Source organism: Gavialis gangeticus, unplaced genomic scaffold (assembly GCF_001723915.1).
Source record: "Gavialis gangeticus isolate Ggan-Ray unplaced genomic scaffold, GavGan_comp1, whole genome shotgun sequence".
Lineage (NCBI taxonomy): Eukaryota > Metazoa > Chordata > Crocodylia > Gavialidae > Gavialis > Gavialis gangeticus.
This window is the reverse complement of record NW_017729019.1, coordinates 6,385,257-6,397,283: the sequence shown is the minus strand read 5'-3', so window position 1 is coordinate 6,397,283 and position 12,027 is coordinate 6,385,257. Positions and strand designations below refer to the sequence as shown.

Here is a 12,027-nt window from a genome sequence, read left to right as displayed (position 1 = left end):
GGGGGGGGGGGGGGGGGGAAGGGACGGCAGAGGACAATTTCTTTTTTTATTATTATTTTTTTGCAGGGCAACCTTTTCCTGAAATTCTGGGAAACTCAGCATCAAACGTACCACCGTCTTCGCAGCCTCACCCGTCTCGCGTGCACCCGACCTACTCCATAACGGTGGTTTGGAGATTAACTACCCCCAGGAAACATCATTTTTATAAGCCAACCGCGCAGCGTTATATTCACACCGATACGGGGCACGGCTCAATCTCCAGGTGCAAGGCGCGCCCCTGAGTCCCAAAGCATGAGGTCTGGGGATAGTCTCCGGAGGCCTCATGCTGGCAGGGAGGGAACGCGGGGAAACTACTGGTGCGCGGTCATCCTGAATTTAAGCACAGGCCATGGCCCAACCGAGTCCCGGGACCAAGTCACCCAGACCAGGAAGGATTCGGGCGCCCTGACGAAACCCCCTGCAGCCAAAATTGTGGCTGGGATGATGTAGCTAGCAGCAGGGGTTGGACTAGATGCGACCCCCCCGGGGTCCCTGCCACCCGAATTTCCTCTGATTTCACGAGGGGGGGGTTTCCAGTCGAGAAATCAGGCCGCCCCCAGCCCGGCCCAGCGCGTCCGGCCGCGGGGGAGAGGCGAGGCCGCCCCAGGAGCGGGATCGCGCAGCCTTCTGTAGGCCGCGGCCAGACCTGGGGGCGCTGAGGCGGCGGGGGAGGGTAGGTCCGGCCTCGCTGAGGGGCCCTCGCCCGCCCCGTGTCTATTAAGGGCTCTAGTTACCGGCGAGCAGGGACTTTACCGAACCCCGAGCGCCGCCGCCGCCGCTGGGCCTCCCCGCACCGCCGGCTCCCTCGGCCGCCGCCGTTGCCAGCCTCAAAGATGGCGCTCAGCAGGCGGCGCGCATCCCGGCCCGACACAAAGGTGGCGCTATTGTGACTTCATCCGGCGTCACAGAGCACATCCGGGGGGGAGGGGCGGCTTCCTCTGAGGGACGGGATTGGAGCTCCCGTCGTGCAGTGCGGGACCTCGGAGGGGGGTGCTGGGAAGTGTAGTCCGTTCAGGGAGCTGGGCCCGGCGTAGCGTTGCATGCTGGAAGTTGTAGGCGGAAAGGCTTAAAGGGCCAGTGTGAGCGCTCTTGCCAGGGGTGGGATGCAGTGTGGGCAGGGGTACGGTAATGATGGTATTTTAAATACAGGAGGAATAATGATTTCTGGTTTGTAAAATCATTTGGAGGAATTAGTCTGCATTGTATGTAATCACCTCGTATGTAAAAAAGATGTAAATAAGTCCTTGTGACCACGTTTTTCAAGTTTTGATGCAATGTGTACGCTGTACAATTACATAGTCGGATTATAATTAAGTAGTATTATTGTCGTCTGATGATTTGGGGTATTAATTTGTCGGTTGTTAACGTGATGAGAGTGTGTGCTTCTTGGGTGGTTATTCAGGTGTGCGATTTTGTGTTTCTAAAAAAAAATACTGTATTTGTAGGATAATTTCAACCCTTGCCTGATGCATGATCAATAATAGTAAAAGTGTTCAAAATCTACAATGGTTTTTGAGACACCTAATTGATGCAGCATACGCAAAACCCAAGTCACTGCCAGGGGGTGTGTCTACGTGTGCCTTGATGCTAGCTTAAATTTACTGTGCGCTAAGTGGGAACAGACCGGTGTCTACGTGTGCAGGCGTTAAAGCGCATTAATGCTGTGTGTGGACTGACTTAGGACTAAAGTTAGGCCCAAGTCAGTCCACATACACAGTATTACTGCACCGTAGGGTGTCTACGCGTGCATTACTGCGCAGTAACTAATTGGGAGTAAATTTGATACCTGCATGATGCAGGTATCAAATTTACACTCAGGTCAGCGTAAGTCACCATATTTACTGCGCAGCACAGGCATGCGTATGTAGACGCACATCTCTACTGTGCAGTAATTTTGATTACTGCACGGTAAATGCACATGTGTAGACATGCCCAGGGAGTCTTAACTGACTTTTGGGTTTGTTGTCAGGCACTTTCTTATGACCGCTTGCCTCCAGATAAAGAAATGCTTTGACTTTAGTGACTCAGTTCTCACTCACTGGTGAGGTATAGTGAGCAATATGAAGTCAAGAAGAAGACATATTTGCAGACTTATTTGCAGACTTTTTCAGTGTACAATAGCTTTTCAGCAAATACAGTAACTTTGAGTTTCCAGTACAATAATTTCATATTTAAGACGTGGCAACGCTGGTGGGATGGGGCAGGTTGCCCGGACCTGTCATGCAGCTGCAAGGACAGGCACAGAGGGGTTGTCAGCTGAGGTGTCTTAAGAGCCTATCAAGGGTGCCCCGGGTGCCATGCCACGTTAGCACTGGGAGGTGTGCAAACATGAGTCACAATAGAAACCCAGAGATAGGACTCCACAGTGCTGACAGCACTTTGACCTGCTGCTGGCTTTCTGACCTCTGCAACAGGGAAACCTGCTCTCCCAGCTTCCCCAGGGCCACAAACGAGTGAAAATTAAAAGCTGGCATTTTCCAAAGGAGGCTTGAGTGTCAAGAGGGGGGCATTGAGGCTGGAAACCACTGGCCTAGGGAGAAATAGGTCTTGTGCTTGGTTTTTAGTTTGTTTTACTAATGGTATCCAGGTTGGTTCCCCAAACTCTTGGCAAAATCTTTGCTTTCTCCTGTGACAAGTCTGCTCCGTGCCCCTTGCGCCTAGTGATCCTTTCTAGGTCTAGCTACAGACGCTGCCCTTTTTAACTTCTCTTTTGTTACAGTATGAGATGTGGTTTAGTTTGTGGGACATTAAGGGAAGATGATTAGGGGCAAGGGTTTGCGTGGTATCTTTTATTGGAGCTGTGTGGTTGGGAGAGGTTTAGGGAACCTATCGGTAGCAGTACTCTTTTGGGTCTCAGTACTGTTCCCCAGCTCCCTGGGAGGGAGGCAGGCATAGCAGAGCTAAACTGATGATTATTGCCATATTATTATTGCCCTCTTAATTTAACCAATATATGAATATTGGTTATGATTTTCTGCTTTCTGGACAGAGTGCTGGGAGCGCATGATTGTGAACAGTGGTTGAAGCTCTTGGCGTCTTAGCAAACACCAAGTGCCTTCTCCAAACCCCAGTAAGTGCCTCTCCCTTTTTAAAGAACGTTAAAATGTTCCTTTTTGCTTCCCCTCAATGGCAAACGAAGAAGAAAAACATGGCACCTGCTGTTTCAAGGCCACACATCTAAGATGAGAGCCTTTTTTCTTCCCCTTTCTATGAAGAAAATAATCTGTTTTCAAAATGCATGCAAGAGCTCTTGGAAAATTCTTATTTTGCAAGCAGATTCCTTTTACAAACCCACAGAGTTTTAAGGAAAACAGTTACAGCAAAGAAATGTTTTTTTATTCCTCAAATATATAGAAAGCGTATCAGCTTTGTTTAGGCATTTATTTGTAAATGCTCTGTACTTTAAAGCAAGCTTTCTATGGCCCCCCACTGGTGTTATTACTATATAAATAAGAGGTTCTCTCCAAAATTGAGGAAGGTCATTTGGCATTATCGCTGACAAATATACAAGAAGCTGCTGGAGTATAAAAATATTTATAGTACTTGGGGAAGTATTTAGTTATCTAGCAATATTGAGGCAGCCTCTTTACCAAACGCAGACAGAAGCCAACTCTTCAAGGATTCCTAACGAGACTCAATGCCTTTGCTGAGGACAAGTTAAGCAAAAGCCTCTCTTCAAAATAATCATATAAGCTTAATAAGATGTTTATAAAGAAGTGAGCACGCCGGGACTTATTTGCAGTAGAATTCCACTTCCTAACAGAAGCGAAGACTTTCAGAGAGTCCTCGGGGCATGAATAAAGACCATTCCACCCGGTCCTGTCTGCATGAACAGACCACACATTCAGGAGCTGCAGATGCTATCAGGACCATCCTGTGAGCATCTGGAGCCAACAGAGGGTGACAGCAGGTAATATTTAATTCCAGCCATCCAGTGAGGATGTCTACGTTGTAGAAGGCAGCATAGCACAGACACCCGAAGCTTTAAACAATGGAACCAGGAGTAAGATAGGCAGTGAATAAGGCTCATTAACCTTCCCTCAATGGGATGTGGGCTCATTTCATTTCACATCTTCGCTGCTGTCACCTTTACAGTAAAGGCAAGATGGGAAACGAGAATAAACGTGCAAGCTTATCTTGTGCAGGGCAGCCATGTCCTTGAACACCCTGGGACTCAGCCACACAGAAAGAGAAAAGTGAAGACTAACTAAATGCTAATGAGCATCCCCACCGCCCCTACTAGAATCATAAGGTTATAAGGAAGCTCAAGGTTCCTCTGGTTCTTCCCCATGGACCCTCTCGTGCAGAAGTAAACTGGCCTTTGTAGGGCACAAGCCCTACAGCTGCTGCACTCCATGGTTTTGCTTGTTGTGCTCTGGCCATGGGGGCATCGGGCTCACTGAGTTTCCAGGTTACATCCCTGGCCCTCCCCATCTCACACGCTTGTGGCTGAAGGCATGGGTGACGTGGGGATTGCCCTGAGATTCAGCATCAAAAGCAATACACTCTGTGTATTCCTGCTTCTTAGCGTAAGCCCGCAAGATGCTTTCTCACTGCATGGCAGGTAAGGACAGCATCAGAACAGAGAGCAAGAAAACAGGCTGTTGCTCCAGCATCTCTGAAAGATGTTTCAGGTTTCATCTCCAAGAACGTGCTTTGCTTTGTGGCTCATGCCTTTATTTGACACATCCTCCTAAAAGCTCCCCACCTGGCCTGTGCCCTGCAGTGGCATAGCCCTTCAGGTCCCTATGCAGGGTAGACCTGCCCAGCCCCCCTGCCAGGCAGTTTTCACCGTGACTGCAGCTGTCCCTGGCCTCTTTCAGCTTCCATACTTAGCAACACAAGGGAACACATGGACCAGCTCCAACCAGAGGGCACTGCTGACCCTACAGGGACTCCTAGTAGCTAGAGCCACAGCTACCAAAGTGCTGGTGTCACAGCAGTCAGGCAGGAAAAGAAGGGAAGGAGAAGAAAAGTGGAGGAAGAGGAGGATGAAGGAAGAGAAGAAAGTCAGTAGACTCAGGGGTGAAGTAGGAGGAGACATGGGAGGTGCTGGATACAATGGGCACCTTTTCTCATTGAGCCAGGGTCCCCTTCTTATACAATCTCACCCCAAGCCATTCCCCCCGGTAGGAAGGAAGTGCCATATGAGCAAAAAGGGTTTGCTTTGCATGTGTGAAGGGGAGATACAGCTATTTTAACAGTTCAACCCAAACTGCTGAGCAGCGATTCAAACCTCCAGTGCCACACAGCAAAAAAGACAAGCCCAGGGATCCCTCCTCTCCTCAGCTGGCTTCTCTGCTCCTTTCTTCATGGCCCTACATTGGTTTCAATGGCTTTTTGTTTCTTTCTTTCCTTCCCTGTCATTCACATCCCTGACTGTGCTCCCCTTACTTTTGCATGGTGCCATTCATTTTATCCTCCTCTCTCTCCCTCTCACACATTTTCCCCAGACTGCATCATCAGGGGAACATTCGGTGCATCCTTTCCTTCGATTCAAGCAAGCAGGAGGAACCTTGCTACTTGGTACCCAGGCCAGGAGCCACAGTCCATCAGTGAATGCTGGGATCCAATAGCTGTCTACAGATCACAGCTTGGGAACTACTAGAGACCCCGACCCATCTGTGGTGAAACAAAGCATAAAACATTGCCTGAGTTTTTTCTGTAGCTGCTGAAGTGCAGCCTGGTGATTCAGGGCTTATAAAACACAGGCCAGATTCACAGAATTGGTCAGGCACTTCCGATAAACCCCGTGCAGCTGCATAAAGCTGTCGTCTTCCTTCTGCATCGGTCACCTGGGGCTTCCAAAAGAGCGGAGAGAGTCCTGGAAGGTTGGGGAGGAGACAACTAGGAGCTGGGGCCGTAACGTCATGATGACGACCTGCTGGCCTACCATTAACATTACACAGATACTGGCACGATGACAGCTTTGTCTGGTATCTCTTTTTATATTGAATTTTGTCCTTTTGCTTTCTGTAAGGCAGTCAGAGTAGGAGACTGCAGATTATCTGTCTGAACCCGCTGCCCCTGGCCATCAATTCAGGGAGCTCAGCGCAGTATAGGACATTAGAGCAGCCCTGTGACTGAGCAGGCACAGAGGGTTTTCACATGCAATCTCTAGACACTACCCTACGTACGTTCAGAGTCTTTTCTTGGAAGACTGAGTCTTTCACTGTGAAGGGTGATTGCTCCCTAAAGCTTGCAAAGAACCTTTTTTCCAACTACTCGGTTGATCTAATAAAAAGTGATCGCATCTACCCAAAGAACTGTGCCTGCTTGAGTCCTTCATTCACATCCTCCTTCATTCACATCCAGGCAGCTGACTTGTTCTGGAGACATAGGACTGGAGAGCTATGAGTTATCCAGGGATGTATTTGTTAGTTATCCAGGATAACTAACATGATATGAAAGGATACGAGTTATCCAGGAGTTCAAACCAGACTCTTAGCCTTAGAACTCCTCTTGCAGCAGCCTAGCAGCTCGCTCGATAGAGCAGGCATCTTAGCACACCAGGGGGAGGAGGTCAGATCACATATTTGAAACTGGTTTGTGCGCACTGAACTGATCTTCTGTTACAGGTTTAAACCAGTTTGATTACTTAAACCAGTTTATGCACAACTTCTGTCCCTAGCCGTAATTTTCAGCCAGTAGAGGGGGGTGCAGCATCTGTTCTGCTACAGAAGGCTCATTTTGCCTGCTGTAAATACCATGCCATTCACACCTTCCGCTGCACTCACCTCACCCTCCCGCACCAGCCGTTTTCATTCTGGGACAGGACACCTTGAGAAAGAAAGGCAGGGCGACCATGGGCCTGTAAGCCTGCTCAGCACACACCCTGCAGCCAGGCCATCCAAGCAGGGGCTAAATTAGGTTAAGGCCTGACTCTCATTTTAGGCCAAGTGGTGGCAGAAGTCTGTCCAGAAGGAAGGGAAATATAGGGTCACAGGGCAAGCCTCCTGGCCACGCTCAGCCTGTGCTTTCTGCGGTGAGGTAGAAAGATCAGGCAGGGAGGGATGGGGCTGCAAGGAGCTCCTCCGTCCTCGGGGAGATGGTGCAACCTTGCAAACAGCTGATGGAAATTAGGTGGCAGCTTCTCCCAGACTCAAGCACAAGTCTTTCATGAGCTGCCGCAGTTCCTCTTCCTTCTCGCACAGTGGAGCTTGCTGCTCAGGCAACACGTAGCTATGCCCTAAAACGCACAGCTAGACTACACCCTGCTGCACAAAGCCCTGCACTCAGCAGGGGGATGGGAATAATTGAATAACCACAGGAGACCAAAATCCAGCTTCCAGGGCAGGAGACTGGGAGAGATAAAAAGGCTAAGAGAGGAAGTGTGAGAACAAAAATAGAAGACAGGAAAAGGGAGGTTAAAAGATCTGCTTCCTAGATTATTTGTCAGACCAAACCTGAATGAGTCACAAACCAGCTCTGCAATGTCCCCATTCTTATCCCTGAGGACAGACAAGGGCACGTATGGGTGAAACACAACTTGGCTCAGCCATTGCACACCTGAGCTTGCCTGTGCGGACGCCAGGAAATGACACGATAAAGCACAAGGAACTAAGACAATGAGAAGGGCTTGGGGTGTAGGACTGCTGATGGTGCCAGCTCCTCATGGCCAGTGCTAGGGATCCCAGTGTGTGACGCGGCCCCAGTCCCCTCTGTCATCCCCTACTGTAAGCAGGCTTTCAAGGGTTGGGTGCCAGGCAGCTACAGCAGCCAATTTAGGGCCAGAAATAGGAGAGGGCTCAAAAGGAAGACTCAAGCTCCCATTGCTGCTTGCAGAGGAAGGCAAAGCTAGGAACTTCACGAGTTGCTTCCCAAAAAGTCACCCAAGCACTAAACAGCAGGGTAGAGAGACCCATCCTAAGGACCAAATCAGAGCGACACTGAACAGCGCAGAGAGGCTTGCTGACGAGCCATCAAGGAGACACCTTTCACGCAGAGCTAGGCGCCGCTCGCTCTCATCGCAGCAATGACTTCCACATCTATCCACACCTACAAGACTATGAAATGAGAGTCAATACCAACCACAAGCAGACAACCAACAATTGCCCCCGTGTTCTTCCTCCACCCCCCGCTTTTGGCTCGACACAGCTGGAGACCAAAACACCACGAAAGGAGAAGAAAATGGGCCACATTTTTGTATCTTTTTATTTACAACAGGATTAAAAAATGCTTGCCCATGAACGACTGATGGTCTCACAGACTTGGTTTGGAATCGTCAGTGATACACTGTGGAAGACCATAGACAGCGACAAACATGGAGGACAGAGGCAGTAAATACTCAGCACTGATCTCTAGTGAGGCTTTGCTTCCCTCCCCTTCCCTCCCCCACAGAATAAGGCAGTGATTTGCTGGGTCAGGTTTGTTCCTCTTTTGTCCATTTAAAGCTTTAGTAAAATTTGCCCCCTAAATTAGACAACCCCAAATTCAGGGGTCAGGCGTGGTCTGTAAACTGCACCGTTCAGTTCACCAGGACCGAGCTAAGAGGCTCAGTTGAGTCAAGGCCCAAAATCAGCATGTAAACTAGCCGGGTGGCTGCAGACTTTCCTTTGGCCTGCTTGGGATAAAAGCCAAGAGATGGGACCAGAATGCATCAACGAGCAAAGGAAGAAAACTGAGAAACCAAAGTTTGCCTTTGTCCAGGAGCCTCTCTGATGTGGCGAAAAGAAAGCCCTCCTTCTACCCCAGCCTCTTCCAGGAGCTCCAGACACTTGTACTCCCCAACTCCAACTAGACTTGCAAGTGTGCAGTATTTTTGAAAGTCATTGGTCCAATGTTTTTCCCAGTAGTGGCTATCCTCTCCAGTAGAGAGCATTAGAGCCATGCCTTGGCTGGTGCAAAGTGAGGATGCTCCATCAAAGGCAATGGGCTTAATGATTTATCGCAGCTGAGGTTCTAGGGCCTCCATGTCCAAAGGCTTGTCTACATGGGGAAAATGTACCAGCACAATTATACCAGCGTAAACTAAATCAGTATGATTAAGCCACTATAACCCCAGCATGTGGGCACTCATATTCCAGGAAAAACAGGCCCCTTTTTTTTTTTCTTCTTTCTTATGTTGCTTTGAAAGAAGTTTACGCTACCCTGGAAAAAGGCACTTACTCTGTTATGAGTGTCTATCAGTCAGGGAAGTTCAGTGGTATATGGAGATAAATTGTGCAATTTTATTTCTCCACAAAAAAACCCCCCAAGCCTAGAAGAGTTTCCCTTGAAATTCAGTTTTAAACTTGGACTCAGGTATTCATTACAGACATGATCAGTGATGCCTTGTCTGTCTGTCTCCCTACCTCCCTGCCAAAAAAAGACATCATTGTCAATCCACCAGTAAAGTTAAATTGCTATGGGCCCTTCCAATACGGTTGCAACTACACAAGTCCTTATATCAGTCTATGCTATTCCCCGATCACTTCCAGGAAGAAACCATGCTGCTATAAGACACAATAAAGTATTGCTAAGGAAAGCCAACCCTCTCCACCAACCAAAAGTGTATACTGCCTGTGCTTAGGCAACTTCTCTTCAGAGCCAGAGCACAGAATACAGAGGCGGCAAGCTGGAGACTTTGACCTTCCTTCCTTAGTCAAGTTAGTTTAACCAACATTAAAAGAAGAGTCTTCATCTCTCATCCATCTGGAGAGCCTACAGGTAGAGTCCCCTTACCTTCGAATCTCCTTTCTTCACTCCATTTAGGCCTGCCTTGAAATTTCTGGTGCTTAAGGCTCTCAGGAGCCTTCAGGTTTCTCATCTTGTACCAGTTTAGGTAAATGTAGAACCACTGATGACCCAATTCCAGTACTTCTGCAGCTGCTAAAGTTGGCACTAGAATAAAAGCATCTTGGCAGCATAATGCTAGTGAGTCCTCATCAAACCAGCAGGATGGAATAAAAGAGGAGATGCCTGCTCAGCAGCAGATGGAAGAATGGCTTTGGGACTAGCAGATATGACCAATCAGCCAAATTACTACCCAACAAGGAACTACAGTCCAACACAACAAAGAATGTACAGGAGGCACAAAAATGAGACAATGGATAGCATGGAGCCACTTGCTTCGGCATGACAATTGGCTACAGGAACATACCACACAAATATTTAAATTAGCATTACAGCTGCAGCTCCAAAAAGCAGACTTTTCCTACTATAAACCGCTGGGAAAACCATGAAGCGTTTGCACTGAATTCAGGTCCAATCAGATCCACTTGAAAAAAAGAACCACCACCAAAAATGCTGACATTTCCAACAGCTGCTTTTAAAATTGAAGATGCCTCAGATGTTACCTGTATAATCATCACAGAAGACTGTGCAAGGAAGAGAGGTGTGCTGGCTGGTATGCTCTCTCTCCTTGGCCCCCTCTCTGCTCTTTTCTGAGCCTATCAGCATAGGCACCATGCCTCTTTTGATGCCAAGGCAAAATAGCTTTGAGACAGAAAACTGGGAACATTAGGATTTCAAATGCCTGCAATGCACCTGGGATCAACCTTTAAGGGGAACCTTACAGATCTTTTGCTTCCATCTCCTACTTCCTAATTGCCCCACAGTATCCCAGTTCTCCCATGAGGGGCCGAGTCTCAGACACAAAGACTTTTTAAACACAAGCATTAGCACAACTCATTTCACAAGAGAGAGCACACGAGGAGCATGGTGTTCAAAGTGCTGAGCACCAAGCAGAGGTAGGTACCCTGAGCCTGCACCGACTTACTAGACAAAGCCCGGTATGAGGCTCAGCAGGCAGGATGACTCTGAAATTAATATGCATTTCACAGCCCCAGAAAATGGCTTTACAACTCCTCTCGTTCTGCTAGTAGGTGCAAAGGCTCTTTTTGGAGCATGTCAGCCCCCATCCTGCAAATGCTCATGCATGCAATTAACCATCCTCTTGAGAAGAATCCTACCCGGTCCCAAGGGACTATCCAGGTGCAGCGTCAATACTGCTCCCAGTTTCTCCTCTAGGTAACTCCTAGTGCTAATCTCAGCATATTAAGCTAAACAAACTCTGCCTGGTCTGCTGGAGATTTCAAGTCAGCAAACCATTTAAGCAACTAGCAAACCACAGGCAAATACTTCAGCACATCCCTATGGAGTGCAACTCAAGGATGCTTCTTTAAAATGCTGCGTTGAAGAGAAGTGGGCTTGGGACGCGCTTCACCTGCTGTGCTGAATTCTAGCTGAAAAAGGAAGGAAGGAAGACAGTTGGACTGCATTGCAACGCAATACATCCGACTAGGAGAGCAAGAGGATCAGGGGAAATCATCTGCAGGGCACCATGGCATATGTATGAAAAAGCTGATTCTGGACCTTGCTCAGAGGTGGAAGAAGTTAGAACTGGAACAAATGCAATTTGGTGCAGTCACATCTATCCAATGGAGGAGGCTGGAGAAACACCTTTATTTAAAGTTGTTCTCTATTAGTTAGGTTTTTTGGCTTACTTCCTGCCCCCCACCCGCACCCCCAACACCAGTAGTTAAACTGCAACCATGCTTCCAGACAAGCCTTTCAGTGCAACTGCTTGCCTCAGCTTCAGTAGATGATCAGTGGCTTCACAAGCTGGTGGACACACATTGAGGACATCACAATTACAAGTGGGCACATTTTATTCTCTGGATGCACTCGCGCATTGTTTCTGCTCAACAGCAAAAGCTTTATTGATTCAACACATTATCCTTTCCCCTCTTCCCTCACGCCTTATCTTCAATTGTGTTCTTCTCCCCACCCTTCCGTTTCTGATCAGAGCATTATCCATGCTTTGAGTTTCAAAACGTTCCCAGAAGATAGTCAACAATTCAAAAGTTTTTTTTTCTCCCCAAGAACCATATAAATTACATGCAAAACATTGTACATAGAGATTAAATAATATTAAAATGCAAATACAGATCAGGTGCACGGTAAAGCTGGACTCTAGGATATGGCAAACACACCAGGGTACATATTGCTTTGAAACCACCATTTTTTTTTTTTTTAATGTCATGCATACCACATAATATTCAGTCT

General features: G+C 47.9%; 1 protein-coding gene across 2 annotated transcripts in view; it reads right to left on the bottom strand.

The window, feature by feature from the left end:
• The window catches only part of ZC3H11A (zinc finger CCCH-type containing 11A), a 27,536-nt gene extending 26,679 nt beyond the window's left edge, over positions 1 to 857 (bottom strand). The window contains exon 1 of one of the 2 annotated variants that reach the window (XM_019513918.1): positions 774 to 857. The gene's annotated coding sequence lies outside the window, so the exon portion shown is untranslated. The remainder of the gene's footprint in view (positions 1 to 773) is intronic. The other variant, XM_019513919.1, reaches the window with a different exon arrangement.
• Positions 858 to 12,027: the final 11,170 nt, after the last annotated feature.